The following is a 22,763-nucleotide window of genomic DNA, read 5'->3' as shown; positions in this document are numbered from 1 at the left end:
CATATTATAAATACACATTATACACAACATGAACACAGTTCAATGATATACACAGTAAAGGCATGTGAAATATCCTTGTACACGTGTTAAACCTCTGCACCAATTATATACTATATACAAACACTTCCATTATTATTTATATCTCACACTTAGTTTTCAATTAACATTGATCATAGTATTACCTGCAGTGTTGATTCAAGAGTGATATATTTTTTCAAGACATTGGTCTTAAAGTGTTTTTTAAATGTGTGAATGGAAGTGGAACATTTGAAGGAATGATCCAAGCTGTTCCTAACCCTGCAGTGTAACAGCATCACAGCTTGTTAGAGACCAGGGAAAAGTGGAGCTCAGCCTTTTAGCGGCCCGGACAATAAGATAAGAAGTGGCAGGAGTTGGTCAGTGGGCAAGCAGTCAGAGCGTGGACTGTGGATGTCGGCCAGAGCGGAGTTACGTAACCTTTCCACGCCCGCTTCCCCCTTGTGGAGCCGAGCAGACACACTCTAGTGCCCACTGATGATTTACTGCCGAGGACGACACAGCGGTTCCACGTTCCGTGCTCTCATCTCTCTGACGACTGGGACCAGCTGGATCAGTTGCAGTGTGTGCTATACAGCAGTGGTCCCCAACCACCGGGCCATGGCCCGGTACCGGTCAGCAGACCGATTGGTACCGGGCCGCACAAGAAATAAAAAAAATACATATATATATATATATATATATATATATATATATATATATATATATATATATATATATATATATATATATATATATATATTTTTTTTTTTTTTTTTTTTTTTTTTTTTTTTTTAAATTATTAAATCAACATAAAAAACACAATATATACATTATATGGGCTTTGTACCGAGGATGTCGTTGTGGCTTGTGCAGCCCTTTGAGACACTTGTGATTTAGGGCTATATAAATAAAGATTGATTGATTGATTGATTGATATATCAATATAGATCAATACAGTCTGCAGGGATACAGTCCGTAAGCACACATGATTGTATTTCTTTATGAAGAAAAAAAATAAATCATTTCATGTATTTGTTTTGAAAAGGTCAGGGGTAATAATAATAATAATAATAATAATAACTGGGATTTATATAGCGCTTTTCTAAGTACCCAAAGTCGCTTTACATGTAGAGGGGTAAGCGGGCAGATTTGGTGGGGGAGGTTTTACAAGAGGGCAGCACGGTAGAAGAGGGGTTAGTGCATGTGCCTCACAATACAAAGGTCCTGAGTAGCCCTGAGTTCAATCCCGGGCTTGGAATCTTTCTGTGTGGAGTTTGCATGTTCTCCCCATGACTGCGTGGGTTCAACTACGGCTTCCTCCCACCTCCAAAGACATGCACCTGGGGATAGGCCCCTCCCACCTCCAAAGACATGCACCTGGGGATAGGCCCCTCCCACCTCCAAAGACATGCACCTGGGGATAGGTTGATTGGCAACACTAAATGGTCCCTAGTGTGTGATGTTGTCTGTCTATCTGTGTTGGCCCTGTGATGAGGTGGCGACTTGTCCAGGGTGCACTCCGCTTTCCACCCGACTGTAGCTGAGATAGACTCCAGCACCACCCGCGACCCCGAAGGGAATAAGCGGTAGAAAATGGATGGATGGATGGATTGTTTTACAAGACAAAATGTCAAATAAATGTGAGCACTTGCTTATTTAGACACTGTGTTGTACTGCACTGTTGATGCTGAATAAAGTGTTTTGAAAAAAATATCTATATTCAATATTTTTGAAAATACAATAGAATTCAGAAAAATATGCCTCTAAAATTGCACACGTCACAAAACTTTTACCATTTGTGTTTTAACTTCTTTTTCCACTCAACAGCTAAGAAAAACGGTTACATGCCTTCAAAATAAAATGCAGATACAACATAAAAAAGAAATGAGAGTTTGAACTCACCGTAACGCTGTAGATTGGTCAAGCTGGAGTGCGTTACCACGGTGATTAGCAATCCTCTCTAACAATTGTGTCTCAATGTCTTCAGCTATTTCCTCAATGCGCCGAGTCGCGGTGTAGCCGACAGAGATATCTTCTTAGCAGCCTCTCCTAGAAGTTGACTTTAGCGGCAGGAAGGATCAATTCTTCACCAATAGTGAATGGCTTTTTAGCCTTAGCAATATGATTAGCCACTAAGTACGATGCTCTCAGTGATTCTCATTGACTGATGTGGTCATTTCTTCTCTTTTTCATCTTCATCTTTTTTCTTTCAAAATACTTGTCTTTGAATCCAGGGTGCTCGGTCTCTAAGTGGCCAAGCAGTTTTGAAGGCTTCATGGCCTCATTAGAGAGCTGCTCGCCACATATTATGCAGAGTGCGGGGGAATCACCTGTTGTCATAAATCCATATTTCAAGGAGGACTTCTGCTATTGTCTGTTAAAAGATTTATTTTTGTTGGAAGTCGTAGGCTGTTCTTCTCTCTCTTCCCAAAGCCTTTTCCCCTTCACAAAGAAACTTTCCAAAGACGTCTGTTTTTTGCTCATTTTCCTGGCAGGGTTACATTTTGCCGCTCAAGTGACCAATATATAATCCAGAGAATCCGGTCATTTTTCAAAATAAAATACTAAAAAAAATTAAAAAAAATCGTTCGGGCTCAGATAATAAATAAAACGGAAATAACTAATAATTTCTTGTGCGGCCCGGTACCAATCGATCCACGGACCAGTAGCGGTCAAAAGTACAGGCCAAAAGTTTGGACACAGCTTCTCCTGACTATTTACATTGTAGATTGTCACATCAACACTATGAATGAACACATGAGGAGTTATGTACTTGACAAAAAAATAACTGAAAACATGTTTTATATTCTAGTTTCTTCAAAATAGCCACCATTTGCTCTGATTACTGTTTTGCACACTCCTGGCATTCTCTCCATGAGCTAACTCCTTCAAGACTGTTGGAAAACCATTTCAGGTGACTACCTCTTGAAGCTCATGGAGAGAATGCCAAGAGTGTGCAAAGCATTAATCAGAGCAAGGGTGGCTATTTTGAAGAAACTACAATATAAAACATGTCTTCAGTTTTTTCACTTTTTTTTTGTGTTCATTCATAGTTTTGATGACAATCTACAATGCAAATAGTCATGAATGAGAAGGTGTGTCCAAATGTACTGATATGTCACACACTTGTATTGGAACTCCGAGCAAAGTACAAAGGTAGAGATGTCCAATAATAATGATAATAATAATACCTGAGATTTATATAGCGCTTTTCTAAGTACTGTTGCGTTTGGACCAGTTGTTCCTCCCAGGGAATTCAAGTCACAAGTCGCTCCCAAGCTCTTTACGACACTTAAAGCTGAGTAGAAAAACCACCAGAGACAGAATAGGTATTTTGTAATATATTTGCAAAGCTTTGTAAATACATTGAGACCAGTCCAGCATAGAACATTCAATCGCGCCGCCAAGATGGTCTGCCCCCCTCCCATGAAAAACCCTCTCCCCTATCAAGTCTCTCTCCCTCCCACCCTCGCAGTCATGTCCCTCCAGCCAAAACACATGCCCATTGCCCTCCGCACCTGGACATAAGGCTAGATAAGAGAAAGGAGTATCTCTCTTTCTTACATTCCTCACTCAAGGTTTAGCACACAGTATTTGCAGACAACCAAAAGACCACAATTGGAAGAAAAACACTAGCTGTTTTGTAATATGATTATGAAATCAAAAGAAGTAACACTTAAAAACGGATATATGTAAATATCTGCCTCCGACATTACCCAAAGTCGCTTTACATGTAGAACCCATCATTTATTCACACCTGGTGGTGGTAAGCTACTTTCATAGCCACAGCTGCCCTGGGGTAGACTGACGGAAGCATGGCTGCAATTTGCGCCAACGGCCCCTCTGACCACCACCTATCATTCATCATTCAATTCACCGGTGTGAGTGGCACCGGGGGCAAAGGGTGAAGTGCCCCGCCCAAGGACACAACGGCAGTGATTTTTGGATGGTAAAAGGCGGGGAGCGAACCTGCAACCCTCAGGTTTCTGGCACGGTTGCGCTACCCACTACGCCATGCCGATATTATCGGCCGATAAATGCTTTAAAATGTAATATTGGAAGTTATCAGTATCGCTTTTTTTATTATTGGTATCGTTTTTTTTGTTTTTTTTATTATTATTTGAATTTTTTTTTTTTTATTAAAGGGGTACATTATCACCAGACCTATGTAAGCGTCAATATATACCTTGATGTTGCAGAAAAAAGACCATATATTTTTTTAACCGATTTCCGAACTCTAAATGGGTGAATTTTGGCGAATTAAACGCCTTTCTAATATTCGCTCTCGGAGCAATGACGTCACATCGGGAAGCAATTCGCCATTTTCTCACTTTCGTCGGTGTGTTGTCGGAGGGTGTAACAACACGAATAGGGACGGATTCAAGTTGCACCAATGGCCCAAAGATGCGAAAGTGGCAAGAAACTGGACGAAATGTGTTCAAAATACGAGGCTGTGGGGAAAGCCGACGAAATGGTCAGTCGTTTGTTCCGCACACTTTACCGACGAAAGCTATGCTACGACAGAGATGGCAAGAATGTGTGGATATCCTGCGACACTCAAAGCAGATGCATTTCCAACCATAAAGTCAAAGAAATCTGTCGCCAGACCCCCATTGAATCTGCCGGAGTGTGTGAGCAATTCAGGGACAAAAGACCTCGGTAGCACGGCAAGCAGTTTGTTCCCGCAGACAAGCGAGCTAAACCCCCTGGATGTCTTGGCTCACACCGTCCCTTATGCCACCGAAGATGATCAAGAGAAGAATATCGACCCTAGCTTCCCTGGCCTGCTGACATCAACTCCAAAACTGGACGGATCAGCTTTCAGGAAAAGAGAGCGGATGAGGGTATGTCTACAGAATATATTAATTGATGAAGACTTTATTCATTACTCGCGGTTTTACGTAAATTATTATACATAAACTGTGTTTACCAATAATTTAGCTTAAAAGCATTTTTTTTTTCAATCATTCGAGTACATTCGGGTAGTCTTGTGTAATGCAGTATTTTGTGTCTATTTAGGTATGGTTAACTTGAGTGCGGCAGCACGTTGGCAGAGGGGTAAGTGCGTCTGCCTCACAATACGAAGGTGCTGAGTAGTCTGGGGTTCAATCCCAGGCTCGGGATCTTTCTGTGTGGAGTTTGCATGTTCTCCCCTTGACTGCGTGGGTTCCCTCCGGGTACTCCGGCTTCCTCCCACCTCCAAAGACATGCACCTGGGGATAGGCCCCTCCCACCTCCAAAGACATGCACCTGGGGATAGGTTGATTGGCAACACTAAATGGTCCCTAGTGTGTGAATGTGAATGTTGTCTGTATATCTGTGTTGGCCCTGCGATGAGGTGGCGACTTGTCCAGGGTGTACACCGCCTTCCGCCCGATTGTAGCTGAGATAGGCTCCAGCGCCCCCCGCGACCCCGAAGGGCATAAGCGGTAGGAAATGGATGGATGGATAACCTGATTGCTGAAATCGTGGAAAAATATATGTTCTTAGCGCGCCTGAAATGGGCTGTCTGCACTCTCAAAGTGCATGTTGTTGCCAAATGTATTTCATATGCTGTAAACCTAGTTGATAGTTGTTAGTAATTATCTTATCAGACAGTGTTAAGCCGCTGAAATCCGAGTCTGAATCCGAGCTAATGTCGCTATAGCTTGCTGTTCTATCCGCCATGTTTGTTTGTGTTGGCATCACTATGTGACGTCACAGGAAAATGGACGGGTGTATATAACGATGGTTAAAATCAGGCACTTTGAACCTTTTTTTAGGGATATTGCGTGATGGGTAAAATTTTGAAAAAAACTTCAAAAAAAAAAATAAGCCACTGGGAACTGATTTTTAATGGTTTTAACCCTTCTGAAATTGTGATAATGTTCCCCTTTAACATGTTCTATCTACACTTCTGTTAAAATGTAATAATCACTTATTCTTATCTTCTTTGATACTTTACATTAGTTTTGGATGATACCACTCATTTAGGTATGGATCCGATACCAAGTAATTACAGGATCATACATTGGTCATATTCAAAGTCCTCATGTGTCCAGGGACATATTTCCTCAGTTATTAAACTGTGGAAGTCACTTCCTAGCGGTTCCGCTGATCACACACGTCACAGGAGACCTGCAGCGTCCAGAGTTGAACAAAGTTTTAATATGCATCAACAACTTTTTAAATTTATAAATGGTTGATTTATATAGGCTAGTAAGGTAAAGTTTTGTACCTGACAAGTTACCAACTATCCCACACCTGGGACACATCCAGACATCCAGACAACAGGGGGCGGCCCGCCCTACCCCCGACGCACACCAGGGGACACCACTTCAGGTGGGATGGAACAATACATATAACACGTCACGCTAACATCACGTGACACCTCTGATGAAGGCTGCAGAAGCAAGATAGCCCAAACTTCTCAGGTACAAAACTTTACCTTACTTGCCTATATAAATCTACCATTTATAAATACCAGTGGCATGCGGTGAGGTTGATGGCTGGTGAGGCACTGACTTCATCACAGTCAGATTTACAAACATATGAACCCTAAAGAGTATCTTATTCACCATTTGATTGGCAGCAGTTAACGGGTTATGTTTAAAAGCTCATACCAGCATTCTTCCCTGCTTGGCACTCAGCATCAAGGGTTGGAATTGGGGGTTAAGTCACCAAAAAATATTCCCGGGCGCGGCGCCGCTGCTGCCCACTGCTCCCCTCACCTCCTAGGAGGTGATCAAGGGGATGGGTCAAATTCATTACACCTAGTGTGTGTGTGACAATCATTGCTACTTTAACTTAACTTTAACTTTACACAAACAAACTGTAGCACACAAAAAAGCACATTTAATTAAAAAAACATTATTATGGTCTTACCTTTACTTATAAATGAAGTCCATGCGCCGCTGTTGCGCCGGATAATGTACCCCCGCCGTAGAATGCACCCCCTGACGGGAGTGTTATATCAACTAAAGCCCTCACTTAAACTTTCCACGTGCAAGATTGAATCTATTTAAAAAAGTGTAACCGAGGGTTTATAAATGTCGCCTATACTGTATGAAACTACAAAATAACAAACACGGATGCTCCAGTTTACACGAGGACCACTTTAATTACCTTCTTTCAAAAACCTCCGCTCCACTCCGTGTCATCACTTCCGCTCTTAGCGCCTTCAAAATAAGAGCTCAAGGCATATACTGCATAACAGCGTATAACAGGAAAATCACAAATAGGAAAGCCCATAAAAATAGGTTACAAAAGTTATTTAATAAGAAGCCAAAAAGTGCAAAAACAAAAATGTTCGTGTTGGAGGAGTTGTGAATGAACGAAATAAGAAATCCGTGCTGCAGTCTGCAGGTGTACCTAATGTTGTGTCCCTGCAGTCGTTCACGGCTCCTCCAACACGAACATTATTGTTTTTGCACTTTTTGGCTTCTTATTAAATAACTTTTTTAAATAGATTCAATCTTGCACGTGGAAAGTTTAAGTGTGGGCTTTAGTTGATATAACACTCCCGTCAGGGGGTGCATTCTACGGCATCCAGCACAAGGAGGCGGGATTACTGCGAGCCTCAGCCAGTGCGTCTCGGTATGATGACGTTTGCGCGTGACGTCACGGGTTGAAGCAGACATTTTGGATTAGCACGGTGGCCAGTTTAAGTCGTCTGTTTTCACCACATAATTCCACAGTATTCTGGACATCTGTGTTGGTGAATCTTTTGAAATTTGTTTAATGAACAATGGAGACAGCAAAGAAGAAAGCTGTAGGTGGGATCGTGTATTAGCGGCGGCTGCAGCAACACAACCAGGAGGACTTTGAGTTGGATAGCAGACGCGCTACCATGAGTACAGCTTTGGCTTCCAAACATTTGATCACTTGCCCGTACGTGCGTGCCGCTATGTGCTTGTCACGTACGTAACTTTGGGGAAATATATGTTTCTTGCCGACTCTGATGGCGGCCGGGGTGTCGTCGAAAGCTACAACGCCCGCCGCCGCGCCGCTGTCCTCACCTGTCTGGGTTGACTTCTTCCGTCTCCGGGCCGCCGACCACATCGATGATCGGGTGAAGTCCTTCGTCGCGCCGTCGATCGCTGGAACGCAGGTGAGCACGGGTGTTGATGAGCAGATGAGGGCTGGCTAGGTGGAGAGCTAATGTTTTTAGCATAGCTCTGTTGAGGTCCCGTAGCTAAGTTAGCTTCAATGGCGTCGTTAGCAACAGCATTGCTAGGCTTCGCCAGGCTGGACAGCATTAACCGTGTGGTTACAGGTCCAGAGTTTGGTTCGGTGTCTCCTGATAGTAGAAGTAATAGTAGTATTGTTGATATTCTGTCTACCCTTCCAATCAGGGGCTTATTCATTCTGTTTCTATCTGCATTTAAGCACAATGCTATCACGCTAGCTCCGTAGCTAAAGTGCTTCGCCGATGTATTGTCGTGGAGATAAAAGTCACTGTGAATGTCCATTTCGCGTTCTCGACTCTCATTTTCAAGAGGATATAGTATCCGAGGTGGTTTAAAATACAAATCCGTGATCCACAATAGAAAAAGGAGAGAGTGTGGAATCCAATGAGCCCTTGTACCTAAGTTACGGTCAGAGCGAAAAAAGATGCGTCCTGCACTGCACTTTAATCCTTCACTCTCACGTTCCTCATCCACAAATCTTTCATCCTGGCTCAAATTAATGGGGTAATCGTCGCTTTCTCAGTCCGAATCGCTCTCGCAGCTGATGTAAACAATGTGCAGATGTGAGGAGCTCTACAACCTGTGACGTCACGCTACTTCCGGTACAGGCAAGGCTTTTTTATCAGCAACCAAAAGTTGCGAACTTTATCGTCGATGTTCTCTACTAAATCCTTTCAGCAAAAATATGGCAATATTGCAAAATGATCAAGTATGACACATAGAATGGATCTGCTATCCCCGTTTAAATAAGACAATTTCATTTCAGTAGGCCTTTAAGTGTTTTTAAATCCCTGCGGCTTCCATGACTGTTACACACTTGTGTTTACTGACCTGATACTTATACCTGAACATCTTATAACACGCAGTGCAACTAAACGATTTCTCTCCAGTGTGTGTTCTCATGTGTGTGGTCATGTTTTGCTTTCTGGAGAAACTCTTCATACAAACGGAGCAAGCAAAATGTTTCTCACCTGTGTGTGTTCTCATGTGTAATAAAAGTTCCCTTTTAGTGTTAAATCTTTAAGCACAACGTGAGTGTCAGGTTCAAACACTGATGACATCTATTAATCAGACAAGAAGCAAGGAATCATGCAGAGACAGAGTTCAATTTAGCTCATGTGGAGAACGCATGGAGCTGCACACTTAGTCACAGTCTCGCCCTACGCTCTAAGGTTCAGCTCCCGCGTCCCTCTATTTATTCAAGAGTTCCACAGTCAACATCACTGAGGCCGCCTCTAAAAGGAGTGGTCACATATATTATGCAAAGCAGGTCCAGGACGCACAACACGTGACAGAATGTGGTGGGGGCCTTGTGATTTCGCCTTGTCTCCGCTTCGTCTGCGTGTTGTCATCTTATCTTCATTGAGGTCCTTCAAGTCTCTGCTTCGTCTGCGTGTTGTCGTCTTATCTGCGTTGAGTTCCTTGAAGTCCTTGGCTGTTAGCGGGCTAAAACAAAGATAACATCTGTGGCTGAGGCCACCCCTCAGACAAGAAGTTTTTGTCCTTGCACAAATAGAAAAGTCTAACTTGAGCACAATAACTAATAACTAAAGCAACAAACTTTAAGCATACTAAAGTTAGTGTGATAATATATACATAATTATTCTAACACTGAGTAAGCAAAAGGTTTCTCTCCAGTGTGTGTTCTCATGTGTAATATAATTTTCTTCTTAGTGTTGAATCTTTTAGCACAAGCTGAGCAAGTGAAAGGTTTCTCTCCAGTGTGTGTTCTCATGTGTGTGGTCATGTCACCCTTTCTGGAGAAAGTCTTCTTACAAACAGAGCAAGTAAAAGGTTTCTCTCCAGTGTGTGTTCTCAAGTGTTTGGTCATATGTTCCTTTCTAGAGAAACTCTTCTTACAAACATAGCAAGTAAAAGGTTTCTCTCTAGTGTGTGTTCTCATGTGTGTGGTCATGAAATCTTTTCTGGAGAAACTCTTCTTACAAACAGCGCAAGTAAAAGGTTTCTCTCCAGTGTGTGTTCTCATGTGTGTGGTCATGCATTCCTTTCTGGAGAAACTCTTCTTACAAACAGAGCAAGTAAAAGGTTTCTCACCTGTGTGTGTTCTCATGTGTAATATCATGTCATTCTTTTTGTTGAATCTTTTAGCACAAGCTGAGCAAGCAAAAGGTTTCTCTCCAGTGTGTGTTCTCATGTGTGTGGTCATGCTTTGCTTTGTGGAGAAGCTCTTCTTACAAACGGAGCAAGTAAAAGGTTTCTCTCCAGTATGTGTTCTCATGTGTACTGTACAATTAGTCTTCAGTCTAAATGATTTCCCACATTCAGAGCAGTCAAAGTGTTTGTTGTTAGTGTGATGTCTCGTATCACCTTCAGAGTCATTTTTACTCTCCAAAGGTTTTTGGATGTGGTCACTGTGATCAGAAGAGTGTGACATCATGTGGTCCATGTCTGACAGTGGAGCAAAGATGCTGTCTGGTTCTGACTTGATATCTTCACAATGCTCTCCATCAGCTTCTGTGATGTGTTGACTTACAAGCTCCGCCCCTCTGTTCTCCTCACTTTGACTGTGATGAAGCTGTAAGGACTGAGCTTCATCTTCATCATGAAGCTGCTCCTCTTTAATGTGGGAGGGGGCCTGTAGCTCCTTCTGTCCCACACTGGTGTGCCACTCCTCTTCATGACTCCCCGCTGACACCCGCTGGACGTCTGCAGAACAAATGAGGTGTTACTGTATTGTAGTTTGCAGTATTCAAACTATTGACATGTGAGCTAGGCCAAATAGACAGTGATGGGCAAGCTACCTGGACAATGTAGTAAGCTAAGCTACAAGTTACTCTCAATTAAATGGAGCTAAGCTATCCTCAGAGAATTGTAGCACGCTACACTACAAGCTACACTGCAAAAGTAGCTTGCCACATCAAAGCTACATTTAACAGCATTTATTTATATTTATATATATATATATATATGTATATATATATATATATATATATATATATATATATATATATATATATATATATATATATATAAATATACATATATATATATACATATATATATATATATATATATATATATATATATTGGCCCACATGTATAATATCAATGTTTATGTTGTCCATGGAAAGAAGTTAGTAAGAAGCAAAAGAAAAACAACCAACCATGGATGACAAAAGGACTGAAAAATGTTTGTCACAAAAAAAAGACATTATATAGAATATTAATAACACAGACATCTTTAGAGGCAGAAAATAAGTATAATGAATATAAAAACAAGCTAATTGGTATACTAGGAACATGTAAGAAGGAATACTACAGACAATTATTAAAGAAGAACAGAAACAACATGAGAGCAACATGGGGCATCCTAAATAGCATCATTAAAAATGCTGCTAAGAAAGATTACCCCCAGTACTTTCTATATGGAAATACAAAAAATGACAATATGAACCAAATAGTTGAACGTTTTAATGATTACTTTGTTAATATCGGAAAAAATGCGGAACAAAGATTTCCAAATGCAGATGATGGATCAGTTGAGGACTTGAGTGAGCTCATAGACAGAAATCCCAACTCCATGTTTCTTAAGAAATAATCAAAATTGTAAAACATTGTAAATCCAAGACCTCAACCGACTGTCATGGAATAGATATGGTAACCATAAAAAAGGTTATAGAAGACATTTCAGAATCTCTAACATATATCAGCAATGTATCATTTCTAACTGGCAAATTCCCTGACAAAATGAAAATTGCAAAAGTCGTACCAATTTATAAGAATGGAGACATACACCAGTTTACTAACTACACACCAGAATTCACAGCTAATATGTCAACATGGATAGCATTAATCCAAATAACAGAGGAAATGAGCATTGCAATAGATGGTAAAGAATGTGCGGCCGCAGTATTCATGGACTTAACTAAAGCATTTGACACAATTAATCATGATATTTTAATAACAAAACTAGAACCATATGGCATCAGAGGGTTGGTCTTGAACTGGGTAAGAAGCTTTTTAACCAACAGGAAACAATACGTGAAGATGGGTGAAAATATGTCAACACAGCTAGATATATCTTGTGGTGTACCCCAGGGATCAATACTGGGACCAAGATTGTTTCATCTTTATATAAACCACATTTGTAAAGTTACAAAGGACTTAAAGTTAGTTTTATTTGCAGACGACACAACTGCTTTCTGTTCAGGAGAGAACACACAGAAGATAATACAAATAATAACAGAAGAAATGAACACATTAAAAAGATGCTTTGACAATCTTTGAATCTCAGTAAAAGTAAAATAATGCTATTTGGTAACAGTAGAAGAGAAAGTCAAACACAAATACAAATAGACGGAATAGAAATTGAAAGAGTAAATGAAACCACATGTCTAGGTATAATAATTGATGATAAATTGAACTGGAAATCTCATGTAAAAAATAAACAACATAAAGCAGCAAGAAACACGTCAATAATGAATAAAACAAAACATGTTGTAGACCAAAAATGACTCCATATTCTCTACTGCTCACTAGTGTTACATATCTGACTTATTGTGTAGAAATATGGGAAATAACTACAAAAGTACACTTCATTCATTAACTGTGTTACAAAAAAGATCAGTTATAATAATACATCATGTTGGATATAGACAACATACAAAAACTTTATTTATTGAATCACAAATACTGAAATTCCACCACATAGTGAATTAGCAAACAGCTAAAATGATACACAAAGCAAACTATAACCTGCTAGCCAAGAATGTACAACAATTCTCAACAAAAGAGGAGAAATATAATCTGAGAGAAAAATGTAATTTAAAACATTTGTATGCACGTACAACACTTAAGACCTTCAGTATATCAGTATGTGGAATTAAATGATGGAATGGATGAAGCAAAGCAATCAAACAATGTACTAATATGATCCACTTCAAGAAACTCTTCACACTTAAAGTGTTTACAAAGTACAAAGAAGAAGATAAACATTCTCAATTTATTTCATCCATCATTCATTTTCTACATCATCTTACTCATCTCACCATATGAAATATAACTTACTTCACTCATTATTATTTATTTATTTTTATTGTGATTACTTATGGAGTATATTGTGAATACATTGATAACAGGAAGTGAACAAAAGTGTTAGCAACTGTTATGTAAAAGAAAAGTGGTGGAATTAAATAAGCTCTGCTTCTTCCTACTCCTTTTCCAACATGTTGAATAGACAAACTGGAAATTGTGATGTATCATGTTGTATACATGCATGTGTGATGTATCATGTTGTATGCATGCATGTGTGATGTATCATGTTGTATGCATGCATGTGTGATGCATCATGTTGTATGCATGCATGTGTGATGTATCATGTTGTATGCATGCATGTGTGATGCATCATGTTGTATGCATGCATGTGTGATGTATCATGTTGTATGCATGCATGTGTGATGTATCATGTTGTATGCATGCATGTGTGATGTATCATGTTGTATGCATGCATGTGTGATGTATCATGTTGTATGCATGCATGTGTGATGTATCATGTTGTATGCATGCATGTGTGATGCATCATGTTGTATGCATGCATGTGTGATGTATCATGTTGTATGCATGCATGTGTGATGCATCATGTTGTATGCATGCATGTGTGATGTATCATGTTGTATGCATGCATGCATGTGTGATGTATCATGTTGTATGCATGCATGTAATGTATCATGTTGTATGCATGGATGTGTGATGTATCATGTTGTATGCATGTGTGATGTATCATGTTGTATGCATGCATGTGTGATGTATCATGTTGTATGCATGCATATGTGATGTATCATGTTGCATGCATGCATGTGTGATGTATCATGTTGTATGCTTGCATGTTCCAAATAAATTCAAAGTCAAGTCAAGTCAACTCAACTCAACTAACATTTGGTGGACATTCAAGCCACAAAATACAAATGGAGTATTGTTGGTGTATTTTGGATGGTTATAGAGAACCTCCCATTGGCTCCATTGCAAGTGGACTTTTATTTACATTTATGAGTTAGAATTAGGGCTGGGTGATGTATGGAATATACTGGATATATCGTGGGTTTGTCTCTGTGCGATACAGAAAATGACTATATGGTGATATTGGAGTATACGTTCTCACACAGTTGCTTTTAGCTGCAGGCATTACACTACAGGCTCTTCTCACTCTTTCTTGTCTCTCCTTCTCACAGAGACATAAAACAAGCGCACCTTCTTACATACGTCCCATACTGTCACGTGTGCAACGTCATACGCTCTCACGGAGCAGACAGATAGCGGCATGGTAACGTTAGCTGTGGTGCTAGTGGTAATACGAGAGAAAGAAGGTGCCAATCTGGTAACAAATGAAGGAAGAAATAATTCCCACGAAAAACAGCAGGGGGTCCATCGTCTGGCGGTGGTTTGACTTCAAGCGGGAAGATGTTGAACAGACAACCGTTATATGTCAAGTATGCGGCAAAAGCGTTGCTACAAAAAGTAGCAGCACTGCTAATGAAGAGTGCTTGAAACTCTGCATGTCAACATCTCGGCCGGTGCCACACCCACAAAATATCTAAGCAACCATTTCCAGATCAACACCGTATGAAACAAATAGTCAACAACAGAAGGAGATAACGTCCGCAAGAACCTACCACATAGTGAAGGACATACACTATTTGATTTCCTTTTATGCAGCTAATTTTTATTTGACACTTAATGAAATATCTTGTGTGACATCATGCACAAAAGTGCATTTTATTTGTTTTTAACTACTGTAGTGGCGTTCGGTACAAAAAGTGCACTTTAATTTAGTGTTGTTTTGATATGTCATCTTAGTGACATCATGCACAAAAGTGCATTAATAGCTTGTTTTAAAATGTCTCTGACAATCTTGCACTTTCTGTTTGGAAATGACATGAATGTTTGTGCCACTGCTTAATAACTGCTTAATAAATACACTTTTGCTAAATTGACTTATTTGTGATTTCCCTTTCTGCATGAAAGTTTAAAAGTAGCATATATTAATGCAGTATGAAGAATAATGTTTTAAAGTAGACACATAGAATCATCATACTGCTGTGATTATATGCATCAAGTGTTCATTCAAGGCTAAGGCAAAATATCCACATATATATGGTGTATCGTGACATGGACTAAACATATCCACATATATATGGTGTATCGTGACATGGACTAAACATATCCACATATATATGGTGTATCGTGACATGGACTAAACATATCCACATATATATGGTGTATCGTGACATGGCCTAAACATATCCACATATATATGGTGTATGGTGACATGGACTAAACATATCCATATATATATGGTGTATCGTGACATGGACTAAACATATCCACATATATATGGTGTATCGTGACATGGACTAAACATATCCACATATATATGGTGTATCGTGACATGGACTAAACATATCCACATATATATGGTGTATCGTGACATGGCCTAAACATATCCACATATATATGGTGTATCGTGACATGGCCTAAACATATCCACATATATATGGTGTATCGTGACATGGACTAAACATATCCACATATATATGGTGTATCGTGACATGGCCTAAACATATCCACATATATATGGTGTATGGTGACATGGACTAAACATATCCACATATATATGGTGTATCGTGACATGGACTAAACATATCCACATATACATGGTGTATCGTGACATGGCCTAAACATATCCACATATATATGGTGTATCGTGACATGGCCTAAACATATCCACATATATATGGTGTATCGTGACATGGACTAAACATATCCACATATATATGGTGTATCGTGACATGGCCTAAACATATCCACATATATATGGTGTATCGTGACATGGACTAAACATATCCACATATATATGGTGTATCGTGACATGGCCTAAACATATCCACATATTAATAAAAGGCCATATCGCCCAGCCCTAGTTAGAATGTGATTTATTTATTTTTATACATCCACCCTCATGTTTTTTATAATGATTGTGAACGATAGAAAAAATTCCCCAAAAAAGTGCAGTTCCCCTCTAAATTCCAATGATTAGATTTAAGACTTGAAGTGTATTAGCATGAAATGATGAAGCCTACTTGGATGAGTCTTCTAAGACAAAGTGAACAGTCCAGTTGTGATGGATTGAATGCCCTGAGAATAAAATGATATGTGCTTACTTGGACTGTGATAAAGCTGTGAGGACTCAGGTGCTTTGTCTTCATGCTCTTCAGTCTTCACAGAGACAACAGTCAGTGGAAACTTGCTGAGATCAGTGTCCTCCTGCCCTGGAAGAAACTCTTCCTCCTGAGTAACCCAGAGATCCTCCTCTTCTTCTTTAATGTGGGGGGGCTGTGCATCCTCCTGCTGCTGAAGGGGACGTTCTTCTTGACGAGCGTTCATCTGTTGGACGTCCGCAAGACAACACAAACAAACTTCAGCTCAGATGTGTCAAATATTTTTTAGTCTATCAAACATAATATTTTCCAAGTGGACAGACACCACTTTCTGGTGATGTTCCTCTACACATGGAATAATCATCAGTTATTGATTATTATGAATTGTGTAATTGATCTTGTTTTTTGCATTTGCATAAATTATTGATAAAAAGTAACAACTTATAGAAAACCTCCTGCTGGGATTTTAATACCGTCATGATTGCATTAAGTCAGTCTGCACAGATACAAGTTTCATTGTGCTGCAGCATCGAGTGACGCCAACTCGCTCCTCCCACTACCAACCTACCAGCCAACCTTGACGTGTCACGTGCACCTCCAAAATAGTCCGACTTCACGTCAACGGTGACCAGGACTGCAGAGCTGTGATCGGTTGGCTTTACTTTTACGTTCAATATCCTCTCCTCATTCTTCCTTCTGTGAAAGCAACATTCTTAAACCCAACAAAAAACAAACAGAAGTGCAGCGAAGCACGTGTAACAAGTCCCAGCGAGTGTGGCCGTGCGATAGTATGTTGGTTGAACCTTACTCACACCTTAAGAAATGTGCTGGCGTGAGAATATACATACACTATATTGCCAAAAAGGATTTGGCCATTCATCCAAATGATGACAATCAAGTGTCCTAATCACTTATAAAACCAAGCACTTAGGCATGGAGACTGTTTCTACAAACATTTGTGAAAGAATGGGCCGCTCTCAGTGATTTCCAGCGTGGAACTGTCATAGGATGCCACCTGCGCAACAAATCCAGTCGTGAAATTTCCTCGCTCCTAAATATTCCAAAGTCAACTGTCGGCTTTATTATAAGAAAAGTGAAGAGTTTGGGAACAACAGCAACTCAGCCACCAAGTGGTAGGCCACGTAAACTGATAGAGAGGTCAGCATAGTGCAAAGACTCTCTGCACAGTCAGTAGCTACAGAGCTCCAAACTTCATGTGACCTTCCAATTAGCCCACGTACAGAACGCAGAGAGCTTCATGGAATGGCTTTCCATGGCCGATCAGCTGCATCTAAGCCATACATCACTAAGTCCAATGCAAAGCGTGGGATGCAGTGGTGTAAAGCATGTCACCACTGGACTCTAGAGCAGTGGAGACGTCTGGACTGATGAATCACGCTTTTCCATCTGGCAACCTGATGGACGCTACATTTCGGACTGCATTGTGCCGAGTGTGGAATTTGGTGGAGGAGGAATTATGGTGTGGGGTTGGTTTTTCAGGAGTTGGGATTGGCCCCTTAGTTCCAGTGAAAGGGACTTTGAATGCTCCAGGATACCAAAACATGTTGGACAATTCCATGGGATGGCACTTCAAGTTCTTATGTGATTAAAGGCAGGTGGCCAAATACTTTAGGAAAGATAGTATATATATATATATATTTTTATTTTTTATTTTTTTTATTTTTTTTTTTTTTTTTGAGAATTTTTGGGTACCTCATGATTTGATTACAAACAAAATATTGATGCATGTTCAATTTGTGTACAGTATATTAAAGCCATTTTTATTATTTAACATTTATTTCATTAAATATTTACTTACATATATAATATATGTATATAATCATTTACAATTGTGCAAATAGTGTATTCGTAACAAGCATCAGTTGATTGAATTTTCATATGTCCGCCCGAATGCAGCTGAGATAGGCTCCAGCACCCCCCCACCCCATCCCAAAAAAAGACAAGCGGTAGGAAAATGGATGGGTGGATGTCATCAAGGTAATAGAAGTGCGTGCAAACAACATAATTTGTATTTATTGCTAATAAAGTTAATACCAACACAAAGTAGACTACTGCAATGTATGTGTAATACATTATATTACACTGTCATAATAATAATAATTTAAATTGTTATCCTGTACAGCGTCTTTGAGTACACTGAAAAGTGCTATACCAAATAAAATGTTTTATTATTATTATTATACCATGTGACTTATTCCAGACTTAAATTACGAGACGTTCGTTCCTTTCTATTAACAAATATTTAATGATGTTAAGCGTGACTGTACTATACAGCAAAAAAACAGTTAAGGAATTAAATAAGTCAATATAATTGTCATAGAGAACATATAAAATACACTCCTCAGACGCTCGCATTTGCTACAAAGGCCTGCTAGCGGGCTACCGCTAGCACGTTAGCTTCGAACAACATATCAGGTAAATAATATAAACATATATAATGTATATTACCTCATAAGCCGCATGTACAAGAGAGGAGTGGAATATATTCTTCTTATTGTTACACCAGCAACTCTTAAATGGGACTTTCTGTTGTTCTGTGGCTGGGCGAAGGAAGTGTGCACCACTCACTATTGTCCCAGTGAAACACGTGCATGAGAGAGCAGTGTGGGCACAGTGAGGGGGAGCTTCCGCTGGAGCTCCGGAGGCAAATATCCACCGTGAAAGCAACTTGACCGCCGTAGCAAAGGAAGACAATCACACAGACAGAAAAAGCACATTAGTGTACGCATGCGCGCCAGGCTCTTAGATAAACAATAATTGTCTCTCACCCCGTCTGTAAGAATTTCATTTAAAAAGGTTAGTTTTACCTCGTCTTTCGGCTTACGGCCATACTACCCTGAACACGCCCGATCTCGTCCGATCTCGGAAGCTAAGCAGGGTCGGGCCTGGTTAGTACTTGGATGGGAGACCGCCTGGGAATACCAGGTGCTGTAAGCTTTTACACTCACGCCAGAGAGCGCTGTTTCTCACTTCTTGCAAAAAAATTAATGGTTTTTATTTCACGTTCAGTTCAATTTACCCTAACATGACTCATATTTATCCATCTTTGGGCTGTTTTTGCCATCTTACCCGGCTACAAAAACACATGTCATATTATAAATTGACCAGTCACGGACTTTTGAGCGCTGATAGTCCGTCAATATGTTCAACACCGGGGTGATATGAACCAATCAGCGTGCCTTATTCCAACATCTCACACTTTCTAAGCCAATCAGATCCGCCTCTGTCCAACTTTTTTCAACACATTTAATATTTGGCCAATGACAGGACGGCTGGTTTACTTCCGGCCTCATTAGCATATTTCAACATTTAACCAATCACGGATGATGATGACATTCCGCTATCTCACAAGAAAGGAACTTCTTTTCAAAACAACATTTTATACTTTTTTGACACTTGAACGTACAAACAATATTTAATTTTCTGCAGCTGATAAGAAGAGGGGAGAGTATTATTCACCTGTTCACGTTTAGTAAGGTGAAGATACACAACTACAAGAAGTGAATGCAGTAACAGTTTGGCCGTACAGACGTTCTAGCAATATAACAATATAACAATGTATCATAATTAATACACAATATGAGAATGTGTGCTGTATAAATGAATGAATTAATTACTTAATTTAATTAGAACACAACAGGAGCAGTAAATATGCAGGGATTACCTAAACTGATGTGTTGTGTTAATTTAGCAATATTAAAGGTGTCATATGTAGAATTTGCATGTCAAGTGATGATTAAATGGCCCTGATATGTCAAAAAGTTTTAATAAATCATGTTCTTTTCCAATACCTCTATAACTGATAACAGTAGTTCAGCTGGGATATGCTCACTTCATAATTAGATTTACAGCCCCGGAATCTTGTTATTGTTTTAATTTCCATGTCCCGCCCTCTACCGTTTGACAAATTAAAAAGTCTGTGAGTGTGTCACATCTAGGTTGCCAGTTGCACACCGTCATCTTCGTCTGGCTACTGCCACTGGTAAAGTTACTAAACATGTCAGACCTTAGTCAATCTAAAAGGCCTCGTTACCATTTTCAACTTATTCATGACAAAGCCAGGAACAAAATGAGGATTTGTATCAGGGATGACTTTGAAAGATGGAGACAATTGAAGGCGGAGAAGATTTTTTTCATCTGACGCCAAACTTCCTAATTTCCTTCTTGAAAGGTAAGTCAGGCATTTACCTTTTCTTATTACTTGTAATAAATGGAAATGGACATTTGGTATGTAAACTATATTGTCCAATACAGTCTATGATCTTGTCTAACAAAGCTAGTATGTTCCTGCAACCAATGCTTAGTGGGATGGTGCTCAGCTCCTAGTGTAATGCTTAGCATGCTAGCCCGGTCAATGACACATCCACATATAAGCTAACGGGGGAAATATATGCCTGTTATCGTGTATGTCCATGTGTATTTGAACTGACAAGGTAAAATATATTTTCCATAAATAAAACCAATGTGGATATGGGTAGTGTCTGTGCCTATTTCCTTCTCAACATGCTGATAGGCTGAGGAAATGTGTTCCAACATTAGTGCGGCTGTCGTCATGGCAATGTGAAAGGTATGGAGACAGACACATCACATGATCAAATAATTCCTCATTGGTGTAGCCTATAGACACACCTTAGTAAAATGTCTCTTTAGTTTTGGGCGTACATTAGACTGCTAAGCATGCTCTGCTTATTTTCACCAGTAGAACCTTTGCTAGTGTTGGTTGTAGTTTGTTCTAGTCTTTGTTTTCTGATAGTACTGACAACAACCATATGGTTGCTATTTGTTGTGATATTGTACGCAGGCATGATTGCACTTCTTCCTGAAAATAGCCTAATTCTGTGTAAAATGTGTTGGTTAGAGATTTGTTATTGACAAAATGCTTGTCTATTCAGCATTTATGGTCCCAGCACTTCAACCCTTAGTAAGAGGCAGTGGAAGTTGGAAGTTCCTTGGAGTAGGCCAGTCCATGGAGCTGGATTCGGCTGCGTATCTGGCAACCTCAGTCAGGGAGAGAGGAGGGGGACTACAGATTTTTGACTGTGATTGCAGTACCATTTCTGGCCACATTATTACATATGGCTCCTTTAAAAAAAAAGCATGCATGTCAGCTTTATGTTAGTAGTAGGGGTGCATGATAAATATTGTACAGATAATTATCAATGTATATATATATTTTATTAGCTCCAATTGAGAGTTAATTCGGTTTTATGTTGGACATTTGTAGTTGTAGCGGGAGGTTGAAAAGTAACCATGGTTATCAATATCACAAATGTATTATAAAATCCATCCATTCATCCATTTTCTACTGCTTGTCCCTCCAATTAAACTTACATTTTAAAACAAAAAGGCATGAATGACACTAGAGAAAAGCACTTAAAATATTAAGTGAATTTGGTATTTTAAGTGACTTAGGAATCTTTTAAAAAGAAACCAAGATTTTTAATATGCAAATGTTTTTTTTTAATAAAATCCTATTTTTAAAAAAAAGGGTATATATTATATAAAACTGGATATCCATCCATCCATTTTCTACCGCTTATTCCCTTCGGGGTCGCGGGGGGCGCTGGAGCCTTTCTCAGCTGCAATTGGGTGGAAGGCGGGGTACACCCTGGACAAGTCGCCACCTCATCGCAGGGCCAACACAGATAGACAGACAACATTCACACTCACTGAATATGAATGATAAAAGTAGGAAATAATGGGCGTGCACGTTAGCACGTTATTAAGGAGGTAGGACTATTTATTTGACCTCCTTTTAGATGAGTCAGTGTTTTTGATGTAGCAGATATACATCTTCGAAGACAATAGTAATTTATTGAGGGTCCCTAAGCATAAAGTAGTGTTGAGAGCGGCACCTCTCCTGCAATCTCCCCGCAGCATGAGAGAGCAGTGTGGGCACAGTGAGGGGGAGCTTCCGCTGGAGCTCCGGAGGCAAATATCCACCGTGAAAGCAACTTGACCGCCGTAGCAAAGGAAGACAATCATACAAAGGAAAACACAAATAAGCCACGTGAGCTCTGGAAAATTCTCAACAACCAGCTTCCTGGCTGCAGCCAGAAACTTAAAACCAGACTCACCAACATCAACATCAAGGAGGGTGACTCCCTCATTACAGACAGAATGGAGGTAGTAAGCAGACTTAACACCTTTTTCACCAGCAAAGCCACAACTCTTGTCAACAAGCTGTCCCACCACTCTGGTCGCTTTGGTGTAGAACACATTAAAGCCTTCTACAGAAAGCTAGGAGTATCCAACAATGATTTCAAATTAGAAATGGTCACAGCTGATGAAGTGTTTAAAAAATTGAGCGCGCTCCACCCAAACAAGGCCACCAGCCTTGACAAAATCCCCTCCAGATTCCTCAGGGACTCTGCCTCCATCA

General features: G+C 39.9%; 1 protein-coding gene and 1 non-coding gene across 3 annotated transcripts in view; one reads left to right on the top strand and one right to left on the bottom strand.

Annotated features, from left to right (window-relative positions):
• LOC133570505 (uncharacterized) overlaps window positions 1-22,763 on the bottom strand; it is a 490,167-nt gene that overhangs the window by 286,617 nt on the left and 180,787 nt on the right. The window lies entirely within an intron of this gene.
• On the top strand, window positions 19,200-19,318 carry LOC133571153 (5S ribosomal RNA). The gene has a single exon (XR_009810310.1). It is a non-coding gene; the product is annotated as a 5S ribosomal RNA (ribosomal RNA).

Source organism: Nerophis lumbriciformis, linkage group LG28, assembly GCF_033978685.3.
Source record: "Nerophis lumbriciformis linkage group LG28, RoL_Nlum_v2.1, whole genome shotgun sequence".
NCBI classification, from domain to species: Eukaryota; Metazoa; Chordata; class Actinopteri; order Syngnathiformes; family Syngnathidae; genus Nerophis; species Nerophis lumbriciformis.
Note: the sequence above shows the minus strand (reverse complement) of the source record. Positions and strands in the feature narration are given on the sequence as shown.